Source organism: Emydura macquarii, unplaced genomic scaffold (genome assembly GCF_026122565.2).
Source record: "Emydura macquarii macquarii isolate MOO-44397 ecotype Brisbane River unplaced genomic scaffold, CSIRO-AGI_Emac_v2 contig_75, whole genome shotgun sequence".
NCBI lineage: Eukaryota > Metazoa > Chordata > Testudines > Chelidae > Emydura > Emydura macquarii.
In genome coordinates this window covers 12,422,992-12,448,589 of record NW_027130212.1, presented here as the reverse complement: position 1 = coordinate 12,448,589, position 25,598 = coordinate 12,422,992, and the positions used below count along the sequence as shown (strand labels likewise).

At 39.2% G+C, this 25,598-nt stretch overlaps 1 protein-coding gene across 2 annotated transcripts in view; it reads right to left on the bottom strand.

Annotated features, from left to right (window-relative positions):
- CADM2 (cell adhesion molecule 2) overlaps window positions 1-25,598 on the bottom strand; it is a 908,788-nt gene that overhangs the window by 243,923 nt on the left and 639,267 nt on the right. Inside the window, exon 1 of one of the 2 annotated variants that reach the window (XM_067543391.1) lies at window positions 16,090-16,164. The exons of the other annotated variant lie outside the window; for it this stretch is intronic. The gene's annotated coding sequence lies outside the window, so the exon portion shown is untranslated. Of the gene's footprint in view, window positions 1-16,089; window positions 16,165-25,598 lie in introns of those variants that run through there. 2 annotated transcript variants of the gene reach the window in all.

Genomic DNA, 25,598 nt, shown 5'->3' with positions numbered 1-25,598 from the left:
AAAGTCTCCAGTAGCAGGGAAAAGGTCAGTCAATTCCACACTGCTGGAGACCTTCCCCACCACAGGGAAAGACTTTGGCAGTGCAGAAATCCTTTGCCAGCTTCTTATTGCTGAAGTGTTTCCCTGCAGCAGAGAAAGTCTCTATGGGGGGAAAGGTGAAAGGGGGAAGGAGGTTCCTTGCTACCTCCTCCCTGCCAGAACCTCTCCTTGCTATAGTAAAAAGTTCTAGATGTGGGAGTTGCTAAAGCTTTTCCATGCTGCCAGACTCTTTCACGGACACTTGCAGCTACACATCATTGTGTGGATGCAGTTTGCTTTTCACTGTGGTGTGTAGCTACACATACCCACTGCTGCCAGTGATGTGTAGTGTAGACATAGCCTAAGGATAGATCTACACAGCAAGTGAATGTTTTACTGGAACATAGGTAGCACAGTCAAGCTAGTTTTAATGTAGCTAGTGAGGATTATAGTAGTGAAGATGTGGCAACACAGCTTCAGTATGGGCTAGCCATCCAAGTACAAGGCCACTGGGGACCCTGGGTTCATACCCAAGTTGCTAGCACACATTGATGCCTTCGCTGCCACATCTAAACTAATATTGTTATCTGTGCTAGACAGATTAAGGTGAGTATGGGTGTGTGCCTATCCATATTATAATCACACCTTTACTTACAGTGCCTCTGCTGCCACCTCCTGTGCTACTGCAATTACACTGCTATTTATACGAACGCTAGCTTGATGAGAGCTAGTGCAAGTATGTGCACAAGAGCTCAGTGTAGACGTAGCCATAGTGAGAGTTGCAAACTTCCTTACTCTGTATGTGAAGAACAGAATGCTTTTTCTCTCCAGAAGTGCGTTACAACTATAGCTCAAAGCGAAATCCAAAAGATAACAGAGCTGCAAATTTGCCCCGAACGCCAGTTCACCCTTTACTAATGACAGCTGTACAAATGAAGATGTTAACCCCCATCCCTACATTCACAAACTGACACGTTAAAAAGAATACTGTAAATTCAACCATATGGCTGGAATTAACTGTGATAGCCACATGAAGAACTACTCAAGCAAGTCTGCTGCAAAAATGCAGCATTTGAGATTATAAGTGGTGTCCAACTTTTCACAATTTCAATTTAGTGTTTACTATAGTACATAAAATTTGTCTGGCAGTACAACTAATGCCATTAAGATAAACTATTATACAATACTAGGTCTTCCCCCACTAAAGCCATTAGGTCACAGTTTATGTTCACTAGAAACCAGATACTTCATGAACTGTATGTAGCCAGGCCTACCACCATGCGCAATGTGCCATGAGATGATGTAAGCCTGAAGATACATTATTAAAAATATAATGTAACACTTTTGAAATATGGTAATTATTTTTAGATAGCACAACAGGGATCATGTACAGTGAAATTGTTTTGCTGCTGTGCTACTAATCAAAATATTTTCAAAGGTATTTGTGTAGTTCCAATTGTATCTGTCTTTACTAGCATATATTGCTCATTGTGCATCTGCAGCATCCAACACAATTTTTAAAATGTACTTTATTTAGAGTTATAAAATAAGTAAAGAGTAAAATAATGTAGTTTTTCTTCTCTTCCTTGACCCCTTTCCCCCCATAAATCAATCTATATTCCTTGACACATTTCATTTCCCCTCCCCCCCACCATCAATAGTTTAATGCAGGTGATTGTATTTTTTTCAGATATTAAGGGGAAATTTTTCTAGTTTGGGATGAGAAACTTTATGTCTCACATTTCAGTACATAGGATTTTTATTCTTATTAATAAAAAAGTTATAAACCCCATCTGGAAACCTTTGAAGATGCAGAACATTTCCAGTGTCCTCATAACTTGAGCAACAGCCTGGAGATTTAACAGGAAACTAGGTCATTGGAATCCTTGATAAATTCTTTGACATAGCTAAATGACATCTCCTCTTGATTCCAGATGTCATAGTTTTGCCCTCGTTTCCTAAAAAAATAGAAGTAAGCTCCTTATCTGACACACTGGAGATAGGCTGTTATCCTTTGATGGAAAATGTAGGTCTCTAGGAAATAAAATCAGTACAGGGTGCTGTAGTATTGTAGTTGATATACAATATCTGTTTCAAACAAGTTTTTTTAGGTTTTTGGACATCTTATTGGGGCCACCTCTTCTCCAGTGCAAGAGTGAAACTACAAGTACACTCTTCTTCAGAAATGTACATCCTGAAGTCTTGTTCCCAGAGCTTAGGGCCTGAAAAGGCCAGCTTCATCACATGGTCTTCAAAGAAAAAAGTCAAACCCAGCATTAGAGCAAACTCACGAGTTACAATTCTACAGGCTGATGCATTAGACAGTAGTACCAAAGATAATGAATGTAGAGCCATACTGTAGATGTGACAATATGGTGAAATTAAAAATTCAACAGGTTTCAAGGTTTAGGTTTATTTTAATGTTAATTTAAGCTACCTACAGCATGCACTCTCTCACACATACACACACTCTCTCTCTCCCCCTCTCTCTCTCCCTAGCAGTACGGAAATCTCCCTGCTAGACCCAACTGCTACTCATTATAAATTACACTCTAGAGGCCTCTGTAATGGCATCTAGTAGGTTGCTCAGGGGAAATTTTCTGACCTTTTATTGCTTCCCTGTTTCTTTCCATCTCCCTCCCTAGAGTGTATAGTGTATGCTCTCCGAGATTAATTGTGCAGCCTGAGGTATTAGTAATACGGGGGAAGAAGGGGGAAACCACAGACAAAAGGCCAGAAAATTTGCCGGGAAGAGCCTACCAGGTCCCATTACAGAGGCCTCCAGAACTGCATAGCCTTACTTAAATTATGGATGTGAGAAAAGATCAGGTATTGACAGGGGGCAGAGGGAGATCTAGTGGGAGAAGGTTTAGGAGTAGAATGGGGATGAAAGTAGTGCTGGAGAAATCATTCCAAATGAGACAAAGGGATAGATGTTTGGGTCACTTTATCAGATGGATGAAGGTATGGGTCAATATTTTGCCCTAAAAGGGCATGAACCATTTCTGATAAAAATTGTCTGGTGATGGCCAGTGGGGTTCTGTACGCCAACAATATGTGGGGCCATGCGGGTGCCCATAGCTGTGCCACTGACTTGGAGGTATAGATTGGTTCCAAATCTGAAATAGTTGTGGGTCAAGACTAACCCAGTTGTCCCACAGTATACCTACAACACAGTTGTCCCACAGTATGCCAACAACCTACAGTCCCCAGCTAAAATCTCTCTAACACATCATTAAAGATTTACAACCTATCCTAGCAGATGATCCATCTCTCACTCAGGCAGTGGGTGGCAGACCCATCCTGGCTTAGACAGCCCCCCAACCTGAAGCAAATACTCACCAGCAACCATACACCCTACAAAAAATCCTACCCAGGAACCTATCCCTGCAACAAACCCCGCTGTCAGCTCTGCCCATAAATTGTCTCTAATGACATCATCACTGGTCCTAACCACATCAATCACACCATAAGAGGCTCATTCACCCTCATATCCACTAATGTTATATATGCCATCATGTGCCAGCAATGCCCCTCTGCAATGTACATTGGCCAAACTGGACTATCACTACGCACAAGGATAAATGGACACAAATCAGACATAAAAAATAATAACATCCATAAATCAGTGGGAAAACACTTTAATTCCCCAGGGCATTCTGTCTCTGACCTGAAACTTGCTGTACTTCTCCAAAAAAAACTCCAAAAACAGACTCCAAAGAGAAACTGCTGAATTAGAAATGATCTGCAAACTTGACACATTCAAACTGGGTTTAAACGGAGACTTGGAGTGGTTGTCTCACTACCAAAGGTAAATTACTTTGCTCACCCATTCTCACCTCCTACTCAATGGTCGTCATTAGGTCTTAAGTACCGGAGACCCCCATTGCTCGCAATGCACCTGGATATCTATAAGATGCCTCTGTGTTACCTATTTTCTTTATTACTGCATCTGAAGAAGAGAGCTGAAGTCTCTCGAAAGCTTATGCCGGCAAATATTACATTTGTTAGTCTTTAAAGTGCCACAGAACTCTCGTTCTTTAGACCTATGAACGAGAAGAAACTTTTTTTTTTTGCTAAAAAATGCAAATTTGGGTCAAATGAAACATTCCACAAATTTGTATTGATTCTGTTGAATTGTTTCAGTAATTTTTAAATGTTCTGAAAATACTGAAGTGTTTTGATTTTTTAAATTCAAAATGGCATTTCAATTCAAAATTTACTTCAATTTTATTTTTTTTAAAATGGAATTTCCTAAGGCAAACTGAGTCAAGTAAGTACTTAGGTATAAGAGTACCAAGAATATTAATAAACTGGTGAAGATACCACCCAGATCCTGTACTCTCTCAAATGGTTAGAGATACAAATAGGGCGCATCCTCTATCCCTGAGCCTGTTGGGAGGAATTAACACAATGAAAGTGAGTTTTCTGCCTAGAATCCTCTATATTCTAAGAAGCATGCCTATATATAATCCTATCTTACTTTAAGAAATTTTAACAGCATTATTAAAGCCTTCCTATGAGGCCCTGGTCAACACCCACTACTATCATTAAAAAATTCCAACTCCTGATAAACAAGTGGAGAGCGGAAATGTTTAAGCTCCTAGACATATAAAATTACTATTATGCTTTTATCACGTCAGATGTCAGACTGATGCCAGCACACTTACACTCATATCTACATTGGTGGAAAGAATACAAGTATTAATGCATCTGTCTGGCTCCATTTTTTTCCCCCAACTGATGAAGACCAAAATTAGGTGCCTACAATGATAGCTAAGATAACCCTGACCCTTTGTAAAGCTAAGAGGTACCAATTTCATTCTGTTCGTCTTGCAAAAGCATCTACATGGGGCAAACCAGATTTGCTTATTGGGAACAAACCTATAATTTGAAGGAACTGGCTGAGCAGGAGCATCATATAGATTTCTCAATTAGTCAGTGATGAGAGCTTTGTTCCTTTTCTAACACTAAAGCAGTGCTATGACCAGCCACTCTCAATGGAGTGGTGTACCTACCGCTAATACACTTGCTACATATCAATTTGGCTCATATGCCCTAGGACTGCCAAAAGCCACCAGAACTATTGTGAATTTTAGAAATGTTTCATAAACTCCCCAAGCCCACACCTACTACATAGACTTTGTTAATAAAGAAAAGCTCCATTGGTCTAGACTTCTTTGTGAAAGTGCGGGAAGAAGATTTGTCATAGCTCTTAAAAGAATTCCAACAGCAGAACATATTATGTAATGTTAAAAATGCCTCTGTGGATTTCAGGCTTTGCTCAACACAACAAAAGGTTTTATTCAAAATGTACTGCACTTTGCAGTGATTGCACAAGACAAAAGCTTTGTCCTCTGATCTTTGTAGGGAAATACAGACCCTGATATATATACTATGAGAATTACCAACAGTCAGGCAACTGTGAAAAGAGGTAGATATGAGAATTAAAATGATGCTTGATTTCAAAAGCCAAACCAAAAGTTATATCTTAGGATACTTTCTTGTTAAGGTGGGTTTAACTCTGCCGTAAGGACTTTTATTCTTGAGGGCTCCAATGATCACCAAGCACAATATTTTAAAAAAATAGAAGGTTATGTTAATGGCCAGAATAGAGGAATGACAGTCAGATCTGACAGTTAGCAGACAAAGAAAGAATAGCTTGTCGCCATATATATCATATATATTAATTCAAAGATATTTAGACCACTTTCTAGATACATTTGGATATAAATATATTAAGACTGCTCCAAGAATGCCAAAACTCTATTCCACCTAACCTGTCTTCCTTTTCTGTCCCTTCCCTCGTCGGGTACCTATACTATCATATCACAGTAACCTCCACCCTAATGTATTATATAGTATTGTCTGGTTTTGCAGCTTTGACAAGTTGTAAAATTACATAATTCTATTGGAAATACCATGAAGTATTCAGGAACATAAAAAGCTGTTAGTGAAAAATACAGAAAGGTAAATGACTGTCTCTTTCCTCTAGGAAAAGCAATAAAAATTTAAATAGTAAAATTTTAAACAAACACACAAATGAAACAGTTTAGTTTGAGATTTAATGATATGTTTCATTCAGTATAATTTTTTTTAAACGTTGGTATTGATTGGATGCATTGTTCCAAGTTATCACATTACACACACAAACAGAAGTAACATCAAGCTGAAAATAAGCCTCACTCCACTTGGCCAATAACTTTCTTATGCTCTCTCCTCTGGGCTACCTGAACCCCAGATCACAGTATGGAAGGGAGTGGATGCATAGAAAGAGGAGACGGGCACAGTCTTGACTCCGCCTCTCAAATGCATTGCTCAGAATAGCTTTGCCTGTGCATAGAGATAAGTAATCTGAGCCAGGTAAAAAGTTAGCACAGTTAACATCCCCCACAGAGCAAGGCATCAATGGTAACTTGCTGAGTCAATTCAATCCCTGGTCTGCTCTTAGGGCAGTGCAAGGACACACTGCTCTTTAAACCCAGAGTCTGGAACTAAAGTATACTATAATTAAAAATAATCACCCTTCTAGATTAGTTTGTCTGTATGTTTTTTTTCTTGCTAGCTAAAAAAATACTTGTAACATATCAACTTATAAAATGGTATAAAGCATTTTTTCCTCTTCAACTTTAGTGCCTCCCTGTGTACATATGCTCTCTCACATATACTGAAAAAAACCTGCAAACAAAGAAACAAAACCCAAGGCATCTGATAGTTTATTGGACAAACTCCCAGAAAGAGCGTCTGATTCTCACTCGCCCTTTTCTTTTAGGCCTGCCTACATTGTTACATTCACATATTATAGAAGAAATAATTCATTTTACAAAAATGTTCACAGGCAGAAGTCCATAGGCCAAACAGGTAATAGTAGAATCCTATTTCTTCAAGTGCCCAGTCTTCTCTTACCAGTCTCCTCACAAACCCACATATTTCTACTTTAAAGAAAAAACAAAAATCATGCATTCTTTTCCACCTAGAAGTACAGACACTTAATGGAAACATTATTCAAGATAGCCTGATTGCATCTACCATTCTGTCAATACAGAAGCTTCATTTTAAAAAAAAGCCACTTCATCTGTAGTTTCCTAGCTTCCTTAGTCCCCTGCCACCAATCCTTTTACACCAGAGGAACAAAAGTGAAAAATGAGAATAAAATGCACAGAATGTCAGGCAGCAACAAGATTTTCTTAAATGTAGGCTCTGAAGACAAGTGATGTAAGGAAAGTTCAGTTATCTTCAGAATAGCAGGGAGATAAAAAGAAATAACAACAAAAAATATAAAATGATTTTGCATGTGTCTTAGCACTTTTGCCTGTAAAACTTATGTTGGTCAGGTGTGTGAAAAGACACACCCCTGCCCCGACATACATTTTCACCAACAAAAGCACCAGTGTGGATAGCGCAATGTCGGGGGGAGATGCTCTCCCCTGTTGGCATAGACTGGCTAACCAGGAGATCTTACAGCTGCGCAGCTGCAGTGGTATAGCTGTGCCACTGTAAGGTCAGTAGTGTAGAAAAGTCTTGTCTGACTTAGGCTAACAGTGCCAAAAGCAGGGATAACCTGGAGAAAAGTCAACAGCTATTACATAAATTCATTTAGTACAAGAGAGAGACACAAGGACAAGAAAGTGATAATAATGGTACAAGTGCTTGACCAAAGTGAAGATTTCTTAGGAAAAAGCACACACATGTATCTTAAAACTAACATATAAAGCTACTTACTGCATGATACGGCGATTGCCGTCCTGCCTACTAAAATACAATAAAATATAACTTTATGAAGGATTTTTAAAATCCATCTATTGCTCTACATAGAAGATAAAATCATTAAGATGACATTTGGCAGGGTTTCGGAGTGCTAGAGAAGAAGTACAAAAGAGTTTGGAAGAATCTATGGGGAGCTGGTCCAGCATATACTGACGTATACCAATTGTATGCATGCAGACTAATAAAACATGTACTACTTGCTAATAAACATGCTTCAGCATCCTTCACTCTCAGATGCTGGATGACAGATGGATACATTTATTAGATGAGCAGGAAACACCACAGAGGAAGCTTAAAACAGCTGCAGCTTTTATAGGCTTGTCTTCAGCCTATGACACCAGCTGGCCCAAGATCCTGCTGCTGAAGCTATCCAACCTGCTTCAATGCAACCACACATTTTGACTCATTAGGTCAATGCTTTCAGACAGAACTTTCCACATTCTATCTCTGAAGTCAGTTTAGCAAGAAGTAGAACCTGCACAATGGCCAGCCACAGGGATCACTACTAGAACCATCCCTTCTTAGCTTATATTCAAGAGATGTGCCCAAAACGACATGCCAAAAGTTCATTTATGTGGATGACCTGGCACTAACGACACAGACAGTGACACTCAAGGAAGGAAGGAGAATACACCCTTGATGATCTGAAGAGAATGGAAAACTACTTTCATTACTGGCAGTTCAAACCCAAACCATTAAAAACAGTGTCGTCAGTTTTCCATCTTCACAATTCTCAAGCTAAGAGGATGTGGTGCGTAAACTTTTGTACCAAGGTGATTGCCCATGATCCTAACCCTTGCTATCTAGGAGTCACCCTTGATTGCATCTTTACCTATCAACATCTGAAGCAGGTGAGCCATAAAACATATAGTCACCTCAATATAATCCAAAAGCTAGTAGGTTCTAGCTGGGGTTGTGATGCTTAAATGAAACAAACAGCAACTCTGGTTTTAGTTTATTCCACAGCTGAGTACTGTGCACCTGTTTAGGGAAGAAGCACACACATGGACCTTGTTGATATCCAGCTAAATGTAGCTATGAGACTGGTAATGAATACCCTTAAGTCCACTCCAGGGCTCACAAACATCCCTCCCCCCTACCATCAGCCAAGAGATGGCTATGTTGCATGAGTACAAGCAAACTCCTGCTTCATGACAACCTTGTTCATCCACTTCACACTTGCCTTAAAGTCCCACCAACCATTCTGGATAGAAGAGCTTGTGTCATCTAACTTCAACCCAGAAGACACCTAGAGGATGCAATGGTCAGGCTCTGATGTAAACAAACACTTCATAGATGATCCCACAGTGAACCACCTCTTTTCTTGCTCCCCTGAAATGGACAACCACCATGGACATTACATGAAAGATGCATGCACCTGATGCACAAGTGGAGAATCAAGGATTCACCATAGTTCAAATGCAGAAAGTTGCAAACCATTGAACACCTTGTGAACAAGTGCCCCGTTTTTCATTTCCAGGCAGTATAGCAAAGGTGCACTCTGCATCTCCTGAAGCCTTCAAATGGATTTCAAGCCTATTAATGTGTAAATGTTGCTATTTCCATTCAAAAGAAGATGACCTCAGAGTTAGTTATGTGGTGTGCACTTGAATCAGTATTTGCTCCTACTTCTTGATATATTAATTCTCCTCCACATAGTATGGTTGGCCATTAAAATATATATATCACATTCCACCTTCCTTATAGAACTTTCTGCCACATCTTAGAATCAGATTGAAAGAAAATGAAGACTTAATATTAAAAATATTTCATCTGTCATTTCAGATTTCAGATCAAAATTTCAGACTTGGCAACAAAAAAGGTGTACCTAATTCAAACATGTTATCTATGATGACTCATTATCCTTCAGCAAACTTAAGAACAGAGTTAAGGGAACAGTACCTGGCTTCACTATACAATTCCATCACTACATTTATTCCAGATATTTAAATCAGTATAACTTGTGTAGACAAAATGTTCTTATTTATACTAAGGGTTCAACAGTACAAGGTGACACATACCTCTCAAAGCTTTGGGTACGTGAGTCAAAATATGTAGGCCTGGCCTGAATCAGGGAAGCCATTTGTCTTTTGAAAAAGCATCAGAGTAAATGAAGTCCTGCATGCACTTACATTTAGAAGGTGCTTAATTTTAAACACACAAGTTGTTTCACTGACTTCAGTACGACTACTTAGGCGATTAACTTTAAGCACATATTTAAATGTTTGCAAGACTGGGACATAGCTATATGACTCAAATGGGCCCAGTGTTCACTTGTGTGTTTAATGAAACTGTAGAACTCTCTGCTACCTAACACTCATGCATATATATGGTGAAGAGGATGATTCTAATACATTTGAAGGAATTAAAGGTGCTCTCTATTGCCTCTTTGTAGACTAAGAAGTCTAAAATCAGACTTGGAAGCATATAAATATAAATTTCACATATACAGATCTGAGGAAATTTTTATTAAAGAACTATGATTATCAGATTGAAAACTAAATTCCACTCTTTACATGGGGATATAGTTTATGCTTTTATATTATTAGGTGATATATCTATACCATAAATAACACCTTTCTATTATATAGGACTTTACAACAGAGAGTCTCATGCATTTACAAACTTCAAATATTCAAGCTTTCCTCATTCTTGTGACATAGAGAAGTACTATTATTCCAATTTTACAGACTGGGAAACTAAGTCAGAGAAGTTAAGACTGACTTTACCAAACTAACACAGGAAGGCATTGGCACAATTGGGAAGAGAATCTAGCCCTCCTGAGTCTCATTCCTATGTTTTACCCCCAAATCCATCCTTTCTCTCATTAATAAATGTAATCAATTGTTTTAAATACAGTTACTTGTATCCTGGTATTACAATAGTTTACTCAATGAATTTATTCAAAAGGTTGAAGGGTTTATGGACCTAAAAGACTGACAACATTACAATTTTCTTTGGAATCATCAAAGTAAGCAATAGGATGCAGTGCAAATGTGCTAGGATTTACAAAAGGAATTGGAAATGTTAAAGCACATTTTTTCCAATGCAGGTAAGGGGCTAGAATTGTCTTCAGTGTTATACGCAAAATAGTCAATCACAAATTTGTGACCTTTTTGAAAAATATAGTATGCTCCAGTTAAGTTTTATAAGTTTAATGCAGAAATCTCTGATCTGCCATCTAATTTTCAGAAACTCCCATTTTGCTCTTCACAGAGGCACTTATGGAAGTGCAATTTGCTATTAGAAAGTGAAGAGATGTTAGTAAAGTACACAGGAAGCATAATCAGTTAAAAAAGTTAGAAAAAAATATGTCAAAACAAGGAAGGCACAAGAGTACAGCAAGAGGAGCAGTGGGGTGGGAAATCAATCCTGTATGATATTGCCCAGTACATTACTCAGGTAAGGAGATAACTCACACCAAATAAAATAAATAGCAGCAGCATCTCAAAGCCAGAGACACAGCAAATAGGCTGTGCTGGCAAGGGCAGGGGTAGAAGGGAGGTGGGAAGCAGTGTATGGCATCATACTGCAGTGGTTGAGATCCGAGGCATTTAAGCGTGAGCTTTCTCAATACAAATGAGAAGGAGGTGTTGGAAGAGCACTCCTTGTGTACAGTACCTGACTTTGGAATTCACTTCTCACTTCGTCTACCAGAGCCCAGATTTTGTAACTTTTCAAACATATTGTAAAGCCCATCTATTCCCTGGTCTTTTGGGGAGAGAATGGGCTGAAAAGTAGAGGATTATTTTGCCTGCTATGGAGAGATTTTTATTTTGTTACTATGTCTGCTGGGGCATATTTGTTGGAGTGTGATGGACAGTTTATTCCAATATTTATTATGAGAATTAAATTATGTTAGCGTAGTAGAGAATGGGATAAAAGCCTGTTCATCTTTTATAAATATTATTATATGAAGATAATGTAGTGATTTTAACTCATTAGTTAATGAAGAGAGGTAAATAGCAGCATCCTCCCCAATGATCTATGTTAGGATCTGCACTGTTCAACATATTCATTAATGATCTGGAAAAAGGGTGAACAGTGAGGTGGCAAAATCTGCAGACAATACAAAATTATTCAGAATAGTTAAGTCCAAAGCCAACTGCGAACAGTTACAAAGGGATCACTAAATTGGGTGACCAAATGGCAGAGGAAAATTAATGTTGGTAAGTGGGAAATAACGTATATTAGAAAAAATAATTCCATCTATACATACAAAATGACATTGTCTAAATAAGACATTTCTACTCAAGAAAGATCTTGGAGTCATGAATAGTTTCCTGGAAATATCTGCTGAAAGTGCAGCAACAGTCAAAAGTTATTAGGAAAGGGACAGAAAAAACAAAATATCATAATGCAACTATATAAATCTAAGGTACATCTAGACCTTGAATACTATGTGTAGTTTTGGTCATCCTATCTCAGGAAAGATATTACAATTGTAAAAGATGCAGAGAAGGGCAACAAAAAAAGATTAGGGGAATGAAACAGCTTCTGTATGAGGAGAGATTTAAAAGACTGGGACTGTTCAGTTTAGAAAACATGACTAAGGGACGATATATAGAAGTCTATAAAATCATGAATGGTGTGAAGAAAGGATAAGAAGGGTTGTTTACCCCCTTCATTTAACAAGAACGAAGGGTCAATCTGATGAAATTTATAGGCAGCAGGTTTAACTCAGAGTAAGCCTGTGGAACTCCTTGCCATGGGATGTTGTGAAGACCAAAAGTATAAATGGGTTCAAAAAAGATTGAGATAAGTTCATGGGGGATATGTCCATAAATGGCTATTAGCCAAGATGGTCAGGGAAGCAACCCTATGCTCTCTGTGTACCTAACTGCCAGAAGCTGGAACTGGATTATAGGAAATGGATCACCTGAAATTGCCCTGTTCTGTTTATTCCCTCTGAAACATATGGCACTGGTCATTGTCAGAGACAGGATACCAGGTTGGATGGACCATTGGTCGGATACAGTATGGCTGTTCTAACATAGTTCTATGCATTTGTGAATGTCAAAAAAAACTATATGTGCAGAAATGCCGGGCTAGAAATTTTATAATCATTTTTAGAGCAGCTTTTAGGGGAAATACATCCGGATGTACTTACATTTTCAGAGAATGTTTGACAAATTTAAATAATTAATTCTTAAGTCAAGAAAACAGATGAAAAGAGGCACTGTAGGCTGAAAGCTGTCAGTAGGAAGGAATCCAGCAGTAGATGGAACCTTTTCAAGATAGAAAGAGGTCAGTGGGGTACCTCTATGCACAAAGATGAAACTTTAGTGGCTTTATTATTGATATAAACCACCTAGTGGGTGGCCCTGAAAGCAAAGTTTCTAACTTTGCTGAAATTGGTATGCAGAAAAAAAAAATAAAAGGTTACTAAACCAAAATATAGTAAATCATTTAAGTAGTTCTTCTAATATGCAATCCATAGCACTGAGTGTGGATAAATGTACAAATCATAATAATCATTAAAGGAAACACATGGAGAAATAATATCTGTCAAATCAAAGGGTGTTACAATATTCTCAGCAGCAGTAAAGGAAATACAATGCAAGACCTATGGGAGGTCAATTGGCTATATTGTAGAGCAGTGGATATTTTGTAGAGCAGTAATATAAAATCATGAAGCTAAATTCTATCTTCAGTTACACCCATGCTAAGTCAACAGTTACACAAGCCAGAATTTGACAAAGTGACTAGAAATCTGTAATGGCAGTATTAAAAAAAAACCAAAAAAAACCACACCACCAAATATTATTTTAAAATATTAAGAGTTAAGGTTCTGAGCTAGCCTCACATGAACAGACTCACAAAGAAAGATCTTTTGGGATTTCCTGTTGTCCTTAGGTACAGCTATTTGAGTATGACACACCCTGGGATAATTCCATCAGCAAAGATCAGAAACACAAATTTACTCTTTGTTTTTTCATATGGATAACATCTTACAGTTACTTTAAAAAAGTAATTACTAAAGTCGTTTCGTAAATGTGTACCTATAGTACACAGACCAAATACAACTTTTGGTTCTTCTATTTTAAAGGAAGATATAATGTAACTATATCTGGATTGTGCTAATTAGTTCTCCTACAAGATGAATTTCACTTCACCAGCATAAAATCCAAGTATTGTAACTGAATGATACACAAACACTTACACCGGGGCAAAAGGAAGGTTAAATCCAACATCACCAAGCCAGGGCCATGAGCATGGGGCAGCAGCACTGCCTAGAGAATCTGCTACTCCAGCCACTTACATAGCATGTTGGGGACACAATATCCATGTAAACAATCCCATGTCCCTCCTCCTTGGCCCTCTCCATCTAAGCTATTTTTGTGGGGCTTGTGTGCAGACCACAGGGCTTGTCTACGTGGAGACTTACTACCTGGTAAGCCAGGGTGCAAATGTACAGACCACTAGCTTGCCCTGCACTAAGTTACTGCGCGGACCTTGCTATCACACACTAAAACTTCTGTAGTGCACTTTGATGTACTACTGTTTACATCAAAGCACACTATGGAACTTTTACTGCACAGCTGCAGGATCCACACAGTTAGTTACAAGCTAATGCACTGTAGATTTGCTCCCTGGCTTTCTGTACACTAGGTGTCTGCACAGACAAACCCCATGGCCTTCTCAACTCCTGATCTCCAGCATGCAAACCCAAGATGTGACTTAAATATCTGAAAGACCTTGCACTACTTCTCAGCACCTGGGTGAATTTCCATTCATAGTGTTTGTATTGTTCTTGTTCCATCAAAAATATAGACATTAAGGCTTCGGTCCTACATGGAAAACCAATGCACTGATCCTAGCAGACTCCTTAGGCAGTGAGAAGCCCCAATGAAATCCCTATGGCTCTCAGTACAGGATTGGGACCTAATTCATTAGTAGTTCCTTTCCTTTCCACTCTTCTTCCAACCACCCCCTACCACCATTCCTGTTAGTGCATAAACACACACACTGAAAAAAAGTATACTTTTTAACAGTGCCAGTAAGAGAGATGCAAAAGTAACCAGGGCAACCATATGATCTTTTGTGATAACCCATGTATCTACCTTCAGCGCTTCCATGGTCTTTACCCAATATGCTGTGTCTAAACTCTGATTACAAACTCTTACAATAGAATTTTATTTAGTCCAAATCTGACAACTGATGGGTATGTCCACGGGCAGTATTGCCAACCCCAGAGATCAAAAATCAAGAGTCAGGCCCCACCTAATTATAAGATTGTCCCTTCCCCGCAAAGATAAATCCTATTATATTGTGTTTTCTGTCTGTCTGATGATTTTTTGAACTCTCCCCACCCATCACAAGCGCATGTGTAAATTAGTGTTGCCCTCTCTCCCAAATGTATTGGGTAGGGTGATGTTGGCCCCTGCTGCGGGAGCTCTCACCCCCACATCTGCCCATCCCCTGGCCAGCAATTAAGCCTGTCCTCTAACCCCCTACCAGTTCTGTCCCCATCCAGCCCCACCCCCTCAGTTCAGCCCCTCCTCTCTGCTCCTCTTGGGTTCTTCACCCCACTCTCCCAGACCTGCAGTAGATGCAGTGGGGTCCCATCTTTTCATTCCAGGATGGGGGAGGAGGGATGCACTTCTTAGCATTTTCCCTGGGCAAATACTGATGGAGAGAGGAGTGGAGGCACCATACCGTCCTTGTTGTTCACTGGAGTGGAGGAAGCAGAGTTGCCCTGAGCTGATGAATTTTTTGCTCCCTCCTCCCCTCTTGTAAGAGCAGGAAGTGGGAGAGAGAAACTCTGCTGGCTTTTGGCACCACACAGCTAAAATTCACAAGTGGGCTGGAGCTTATTACGTCATAATGAGACAAACTCCAGCCCCCTCTGAAATTTTGTCACATGCAAAAAAAAACCCAGAGTTAATCTGCAGTTGGAATCCAATCAGAGACTGCTATCAGCCAAGGGCACCCTCTCACAATCAAACTGGATGGTGGGGTAAATCCAGCTCAGTTTCCCCTTTATTCACCCAATCGATTTAATCTTGGTCTCTAACAGTCTCCTGCTATGATCCCAGTCTTCTGGGGCAATCTCTCCCCTCTCAGACCAATAGAAAATGCAGTGAGATCTACAATCAGCACCCCCTGAAGGCTCTACAGTCTTTAGTCTCCTGGGGGTTGGACTCCTTTTTTTCTGCAGACTTTAATAACCCCTGTGCCAGGGTTTGTAGAGGAACCCAGACCTCTGGGTTCCAAACCAATCTGAAGCAGCTGGAATCGGTTTCTTGCACACCCTTACTGCTTCCCACCACACCTTTCTTAAAGGCTATTTCCCAAACTCACAGTCTGTGTTCCTTTCTCCCAGAGAATCTGGTGGTTTTCTGGGCAGCTTCTCACCAGTCTATTACTGAAGGCTCCTGCTCAAGCAGCCACCTTGCCCTTCTCTCTCTGCAGCTGTTGTGAGGCCATCAATCAGCCCCAGCTGAGCAAGCAGCCAGTTTCCTTATTAACCTTTCAGTGACCTGGACAGCACAGAATCTACACATCCTTGACAAGCCCCACTGACTTCACTGTGTACAAGCACATCCGGTGCCAAGTCAAGCACACATTCAGGGCCCTTGTTTGCAAAGTCGCATGCACTCTTACGACACTTCTGGCCAGGTTTTTGTAAGAGTTCAGCACTCACACTCTGGTCTAGAGTGTCAAGAGAGCTCCCATTTATACACTCCATAAACTGATCAGATTTTCAAAAGAGCTCAACTGAAATGTACCACCAAGCTGTTCTGAAAATGTGTGTAAGTGCCACAGTGACTTTTTATCAGAACTCAAATATGATCACTTGGATGGTTGGGAGGGAAGGAAAATACGTGAAAAAGTTTTGGTCACCTCCTGGGAAAAAAAAGAAGTCATTTACTAAATAAAAATAAAATTTAAAAAAACATGAAAATTAGAGGAAGCGAGGAAAAAAAAATGAACAAAGTTTACACGGTAAAAAAACAAACAGCAGTACATCCAAATATGGAAAAATACTGCATTTACAATATAAAAGACTGAATTCTTAAAACATTTTAAAACAAAAAGAGAAAGATAAGAGGAAGAGGAAAATATGAGTCTATCTCCCAACAGGCTTTTTATTAATTGTTATTATTTTTATCATGTCATTCATTCTGAGCCAGAATCCCAAAATCCAATAACCAAAAAAGTGGTTCGTTAGAGTGAGCATTCCTACTCTCTTTCTGATCTTCGGGCTTTTCATCTTTTCCTGTTTCCTCACCTCAAAACTCCCTAATAGCATATTCCCTGGTCCTGCTGAGACCATCTCCCTTTAAGAAACTTCCTGATCCTTCCCCGACTCATCCCCAGCATTTTCTGATCCCTGTGATTGACAGACCCCTTCATAGAACAGTTTTAATTTTTTTGTAACAACAATGCAACTTTATTTCACTTTGGAGCTATTAGCTGCATTTTAATTGAACCCATTAACATAATAGAGAAGCTTGTGCGTATGTTTGTGTGTGTGCATATTTAATATCTGATGTGATTACCAACAGCACTATCCTATTATCTTTTTCTAAGGTTCAAGAGTTTAAAACTGCAAGAAATTGTAAGTTTAGGATTTTTTGTTGTTTCGTCTAAGAGGAGGTATGATAGCTGGCATGTTTGTAGGACCATCATGCCTCTTTCAAAACTGGGATGTCACTTTTTAGTGTCCATGTCTGTGTCCATTTGCTTCACACAAATAAACAAATATGTTTTGTCCTTTTTTTTTTTTTTTTTTGATAAACTCCTCTAGATTGACCACCTCAAGCTGGCATCAACCAATTTAGCTGGTGAAATGCATGACAGGTTGTGGAGCACGCACATTCAGCCAATGGTCTCACCACACTAGGCCTGCCCCAGGTTGACAACCTGCCCCCTTCCTTCTTCCAGATGCGTCCTGTACCTTACCATCCCTAGGTTACACTTTGTTAAATCTGCTTTGTTGCAAGTTTGCTGTGATTTTACTCTGCATTTTATATCGCTATTAGTATGACTCACTGCTCTAGATTGCTTATGCCATTTTTTGGAAAACAAATACAAAATAAACTATGCTAAAAACAGCTGAGAATGCTGTAGAATTGTATAATTACTATTTCCAGTAAAACTGGGAAACTGGTTCAATTCAGACAAAAATTCATATTTTGGCAGTTTTTTTGGTATGTAAGAGTGTGGGGCCCTGAAGGACACAGATGCTGGCTGGAACAACAACAAGCATTTGGACTGTGAATGCACACTATTTTGTGGAAATCTCAATATTGTCTCAATACTGGAAAACTCTGAAAGAAGTCAGGGCCTCCAGTGTAATTGCAAAGGATAAAGAACAGCCAGAAACTTTATTTAGAACTATTATGAATTACAGTTTATTCCTCTGAGGCAGAGCTAGAATGTGAGGAAAACACGTCAATAGTTTTGTGAATTTTCTGAAAACTTCTGAGCTCAGACTATTCCTATATCTTCAGATTTTCTTCTTACTCATAGAATTTATTGATTCTGAACTACATCCTGTAGTTTATTTTTGAGATTTTAAAGTAGTTGCAGTGCTGCTTATAATACAATGAAGTATTGCCCTTGTGACCCAGACTTGCTGTCTTGATTTGCTTTGGCCTGTTGTACTCATTTCTGGGAGATAAACGCTAATTTAGATTAGATAGTAGGTATCATTAACACATTATTTTTACAATTAGAAAGATTCCCACATTAAGGGAAGATTGCATCCCTGAAGGATGATGCAGCTTATGCTCCCAACTTCCTCCCCCAAAACAGTAGGAGGACTGAAGAAGTATGGTATGTAAACCTAGAACTGATGCTGCCTGCCATTTTATAGGCTTCCCAACTATTTTCTTCCAGTGGGAGGAGGAAAACAACAGACAATTCCTTTTAAAATTTCCCATTAGGAACTTACCCCAATTGAGCAATCATTTAATACCTTCAGTGGGAACATAGAGAAAGGAGCACTAGTACATATTTCAAGTGCCCCTTTACTACTCTTTGTCTCTTCTCAATACAGCCTAGCCACTCAACCATGCAAAGCAGATTTAGCTGTGCACTCCTCACACAGATGGCTTTCAGACTTCTTGCCTCTTCCCCTCTCCATGCCCTTTTACCCAGTAGTACCTATTCGATGAGTGCAGAGGACAAAGAGACTATGGGCTGGATTTTGAAAAGAGCACAGCTCCCATTTAGTTGCCAAAACAAGTAAACAGATTTTCAAAGACCAAAACATGTTGGGTGTGGAATTCTTCTGGACACAAGTGCTCTCTGTAGGCTGGTGTGTTAATACCACAACACCCCTCTGGCCAGGCAAAGCACTGCACCAGCATTCACTCCATCTGGCAGGATGGTCAATTGGTCCCTCTTGCTCAAGTTCCGCTGTGGAGTGTGGGATTTCTCCTTATTCCTGGTGGAGTCAGCTGGTCCTGATGCCAGGGGGTCTGTAAAACACCCTCAGTTCTTAAGTCTCTCAGAAAGTTGGTAAGGACCCCCCATTCCATTGGGTTCTAGCTCAAGGACCTTCAATACACCCAGCACAATCAGGACTCAACAACTTGGGCCATGCCCTGAGTTCCTTCCTACCTCCTCTGGTTTCTGTAGGCTTTTCAATCTGTTGGTCTGATCATCCCTTCTCCAGATATTGTCTTAGAGCTGCTTCTCAGCAGCTTGTTGGCAGGAGTTCCCCTTTCCAGCTTGCTTGCTCCTCTGGCAGCAGCCTTCCCAGCTCTTTTATTCTCCCAACTGTTGTGAGGCTGCCATTTAGCATTGCCCTGCAGTACCTACATTAATCCCTTGGTTGCTGGTCTAGCATGGGGTATATACACCCCACAACAGTCTCCCAAACAATACTTTCACAAACCACCTACATTTATTAAGAACTCTTCCACTGTCTTCAAGGGAACTCTTAAATTTCTACCCTATTTCAAATCAACTTATCCCAGCAAAAGGACAAAGAGACAGCTATAGAAAAAGGAATGCTGTTTTATCTCAGTGATACACAGTACCGGAATATTTTCTACCAGGCTTTAGATCAGACCATGCTACTAAGTCTGCCTTAACAAGTTTTTGTAACGACCTTCTATTAAAGATTGAATCTGACAGGTTTTCATTTCTATTTGTCTCAATGGTGAAAGCCTGTAACCATAAATAATGGTTCTTTGATATTGTTCCTTTGAATTATGGAGTTTCCCTGGTTCTGTATTGGAACTACATTTTTCAATATCTATATACTTCAACTTGCTTGGATCTTTCACCATTATGATGCAATATATCACTTTTATGCAGATGATACCCAGATTTATTTATCCTCCTATAACAAACCATTCTGCAACAACTGAAGTACTGTCTGACTGATGTTAATAATTGAACAGCTCAGAACTTTTGGAAGCTAATGCAAATAAGACAAATACTACTTGGTCTTTTTTTTGGTGTTCAATTCATTTACTTCATTCCCTGATGACAGGAAAAGCTTCTGTGGTTTCAGACAGGATTTGGAATTTAGGATTACGTTAAGAACATAAGAATGGCCCTGCTAGATCAGGCCAGTGGTCCATCTAGCTTAGTATCCTGTCTTCTGACAGTGACCGATGCCAGATGCTTCAGAGGGAATGAACAGAACAGGGCAAGTATAGAGTGATCCATCCCCTGTTGTCCACTCCCAGCTTCTGGCTGTCAGAGGTTGAGGGAGACCCAGAGTATGAGGTTTCATCCCTGACCATCTTGGCTAATAGCATTGATAGACTTGTCCTCCATGTTTGGCCCCTTGTTTTATGGAAGTAAAATAGCTATATAAAAAAATGTTCACCTCAGCATTTTTGTTATATGGCCAACTGTGTTGATTGTTTTTTTCCACTGACTAATTTTTAAAACAGTATCCAGCATCCTTTCACTTCTAAAGGAAATAACAGAAATGAGTGTGCAGGACCTCTAGATAACACATTGCGCAGGATCTTGCAGGCATTCCAAGCAGACGTCCCTAACATTAGAAACTGTAAATGGCTCACACATTAAGTTTATGATGATTACTAGATCACACTTCTTTCATGTTGTACAAAAATGTGTGTGGTATTGGTCCTTGCTATGTGAATAAGCTCCCTTAGCATTTTTATTTCCTAAGTACCTTCCTAAGGCAATTCCAAAAAAAATGTGTTGGTGCTGATCTTTTAGTGATCAGCATGCTATGTTGTATGTATTCCCAGAAAAAAATGGGAATTTCCCCCAAAACAAGTATTATGAAGCTGTGAAATGTAGAGTTAAAATTAAAAAGTATTATTATTGTGTAAAAACACAGTTAAGGACTCAAATAACTTTAACTCTGACCTGTAGTAATGCCATATAATAGTTATATGATTAAAATGTACATAGTCCCAGATTGGATTAACCTGATTTTTGAAGATACATTATGTTTTCTCTTTTTCTCCTTCCCTTCTGTTCTCCACATTCCCCTGCTCATATACTCCCAATTCCTCTTTCCTCAGACCTACACTCCCAATTTCTCCTTCCATTTGCACTGTCTATATTCCCTTACATCCCACCCAATTTTTTCCTCTTTCCTGTCCTCCACATTCCTCTCCCCAAAATTTCCTCTTCTTCCTGCACCCTCCAACATTCCTCTGTAAATACATACACATACTACACACTAGTTTCCCCATCTCGCTTGTTGAGTAAATCTTGTACAACAAGTAGCTTTTGAAAAGAAGTATTTAGGATGAATGGTCATTTTTCCTTTATTTTTCAAAATGGAACCTTTTTCTGTCAGCACAGACTGATACTTAAAGTCATCCCCTTCATGGAAACTCACAAAAAATTATCCTTTTCAAAATGGCCATCCTTTCCCATTGCTTTCAATGCCAGTGGAGAGAATAGTTACTCTGACGCTGTCAAGCTAGGAGGAGCAGATGACTGAATAAGCTAAGAATAGCCTGTGGCCTCAGTTCTATTAAGAACTTTTATGGCAGAAGTACATTACTCTCCAGCTTCTGCTGAAGAAGAAACTTTCACTTATGAAGAATAACATGAAAATTTCAAGGGGTTTTAGTTACATGGGATTTTCTATGAGAAAAAATTGATTTTGCCTATTTTTTTCAATATTCCATTAGGAAAATCAAAAGTAAGTATTTTCTGGGTCAGTTTGATTTTAAATTATCTCCCTAAGGCACCACAGTGTCACATGGGAGTTGTAGTTCATGTGCTTCATGTGCCCCCATTCTCTTCTTTGGCTCCTAAGGCAGACCTCACTTTCCATCTTTCCTCTGATCAAGCTGTGTGATCTATTATGGGAGTCACCTCGGGGAGGGCATCATAAGAGACATAATCCAGCAAAAGAACCCAGACCATAGGGGGTACTGAGAATTTACAACTCCCATGAGGCACTGATGCACTTTAATCAGATGTAGTTTAATACTGAACAGACTCAAAACAGAACATTTGACATTTCTAAATTGATTTTTTTAAACTTTTCATTCAATGAAAAATGTTGACATTTCATTCAGATTCAGAATGAAAACAAATATTGGAAAAATCAGAATTTTCTGTAGGATTGAAATTACAATTTTTATTCACCTCTATTATAAACATATTTTTAAAAAATCACCTGAAAAATCTAACTCTTCACTTGTGCTATATAAATATACTTAATAAATCAGTATGTTTACTATTACATTCTTCACAGAACCCCTGCTAACTTAATCTTAGCATAAACAAACCAATTTCATTGGCATAATGGGGAATAACATGAATCAGGTGAATAAATGAAGTCCAAAGTGATCTTTAGCTTTTGGATGAGATGTGTTTAGACAGAATATAAACTGCTGTGATGATTTATTTATGTTGGAAATTGAGAAACTTAAAGTAGTGTTGTTTATGCTAATTTTTAGTAGCTAAATTCAGTCTTAGGGGCAATTGACTTGTCTTCATTTGAATGCTACAGTAAACCACCAAAATATATCTGCAGCTCAACTACAGTTATTTCTTGTAGAAAAATCACATTTTTCTGAGTTTATAAAAGGAAAATAAATATATTTTTGGACTTCAGAAGATGGCAATACAATAGGAAGATTTTTCACAAAGTTTACTGGATGCCCACTAGATTACAGAGAAGAGAATTGGGCATTAAATCAATGTTGGAAATGCTCTAGAATGAAAGACACACATGGTTCAAATGTAGCTTTAAGCCAGAGCCCACAGAAAGAGCAGGTTCCGAAGTGCAGCCTTCACAATATCCAGAGAGAGAGAGAACAGTGTTCATTCTTCAGACATAGACTGAGCTTATTAGAGGGGGTATAGAGGGAATGGGATCATGGTATAAATGTGATATTTCTCTTTAGGAGTGGAATCAATAAATAAAAGCAAAACATTATCCACAGCTGAAACTAATGAAGGGGAAAGTGTGTGCAGGGGAATAGATGATTACAACAGATTGGGTAGTATGCAGATGTTGCCACTCTTCCTTTGCTAGCAATTTCAGAATATGATCGGCAGGCACTGCCACCTATCTGCAGAATGCACCTTCCCTGGATGCTTTAGAAAGTTATATTCTCAGAATCCTCCAAACTAAAGTGGAAGATCTTTGGCATCCTTTTCAATAAACTACAAACATGCAAGGTCTTCCTGGAGGATTTGTCATCTTTCTCCTTCCCTAAAGATACTTGGTTTTATAAGAGTCCTCATATTATCTCAGAAATAGTCTTGGTTATGTTCATCGAGGCTATTCCCATCCTCCAAAATAGATGTCAGAAGCTCCTGTGTCAATTCTGTTGCACCAAGTATCCAGCATCAAAGTAACTGGTGCAGGATCTGCCAATGCCCCTGTAATCAAGATTGACTACTAGTGCATCAGGCAAGCTGAATCATGGAACGCACACCTCAGTTTCTCAACTGACTCATTCGGTTGAAGAAAGACACCAGACTTACCAATACTATTTGCTGTCAGAAAATTGGTCCATCATTGCTGGCTTTGGACTCCTTGATTAGTTGTTGCCAAAAGCTGAAGGAAGTGATAGTATTCAGTATAAAGTAAAGTGAACCCCTTTTAGGAAGAATTCAACTTAGTGCTTTGGCAGAGGAGAGACCTCCTTTGAGGAGTCTGTTAAACAACTCTAGAATGGTGCATCAAGAAACTAAGGGTGAAGCCTCTACACAGTCGGTGGCTGGTCTAGATCAGGTCTAGGAGCCCAAAGATTTTGAGGTGCAATTTCAGGGTCTATCCCAGCAAGCCCAATCCATCATGGTCAGCATCAATTCAAAGCTTCAGTGCCCACTTTGAATGCTCAACTTGGCTCTCTTGAGACTGGATCTTTCCAAGTTTTCTGGATCAGACTTCTGGAGGCCAAGAGACATTTAATATACTGAAACCCGGATGCTTATCGCAATATCTGAGTGGCTGTCACCACTGAGACAGTCAAACTATCCAAAGGCACTGCAAGAATGAGTGATCCTTGTAGATCAAGAACATGGTTTTACCTCATCTGGAGTTTCATAGATTCATAAATTCCAAGGCCAGAAGGAACCATTGTGATCATCTAGTCTGACCTCCTGTATAACACAGGCCATAAAACTTCCCCAAAATAATTCCTACCTCATACTTTATAGAAAAAATATGTGGTGCTCAACTCCCTGCAGCTATTTGGTGCCTATGTTACAATGTTGTTGGGCAGGGAAGAAAATAAAAAACAGTAACTTCCCTGCAACCACAAGGAAGGGGAGCAAGAGGAGAATGAACAGCCAAACCTTGTAAAGGATTTGCTCGTTACAATGTTAAAATCACTTTACTATAAGATGCTTGTAGTGTATCTTTTTTTAGCAGGAGCGTGTGAAGTGGGGACAATCAGGGACACAACTGGCAGGGTCACAGAACTCCTTCGGGGCCAGGGCAGGGAGAGCGAGCTCCTCCTGCATTGGGCCAGGCTGGGAGATGAGAGCTCCTTTGGCCACCGGGGGAGAGCCAGCTTCACTGGCCGTAGGGCCACAATGGGGAAGGAAGAGGGTGGAACCACTTCCTTCGGCTGCAGTGGACAAAGAAAGTGCCCTTCCAAAAGTAGCCAAATTTTTATTCCTATGCACGCCCCTGCTTTTTAGTGTATGTGTGTTTGTGCGGGTGAAGAATATGTGCCAATGTTCATAGATGAGTGGAGCCTGTGTATACTTCTGATTCACTTTGTAGTTCCTAGTATGTATTAATGAATGAAAGTCCATCTCTTATTTGACTGGCATACATATGTGGGGCAAATTTGGGTGTTGGAGTATTTCTTTATGCATACCCGTGGTTTTTGTCTGTGTGTGTGTGTTCTTGTTCGCTTGCTTATTCATTATGAAGTTGTGCAAAAGTTTGACATTACTCCATGATATCACTACTGAAACTAGGGAATTTCATATTATGCATGCACAAAAGCATATTTTCAGTCATATATTATGGACCTTGATTCCCCACTCAAGCTTACCGATGCATGCAAACTTTCAGCCAAAAAAGGAGATTTTTAAAAAAAAGAAAGTCATGCATGAGTGGAAACAGAAGTTGAGCTGCAGCTTAACCACTGGTTTCACTATTGTAATATCACAACAAAGTGCCATCAGCCAACTAAGTGTCAGATTCTATTTGAATTAGGTTTATTTATTTATTTTTGTATTTACATCTGAAAGCATTCAATTAATAACATTTATGTAGTACTAGGACTTAACAAATATGGAATCTATTGGAGTTCTTAATTCTATTTTAAATCTGGCATATCTCAAAATACATTGCTGAGTCCTATGCTTTATCTTTTAATTCCTATGTAAAGCCTAAATACTTATGCTAAATTTTGATATGAGTGGTGTATAATGAT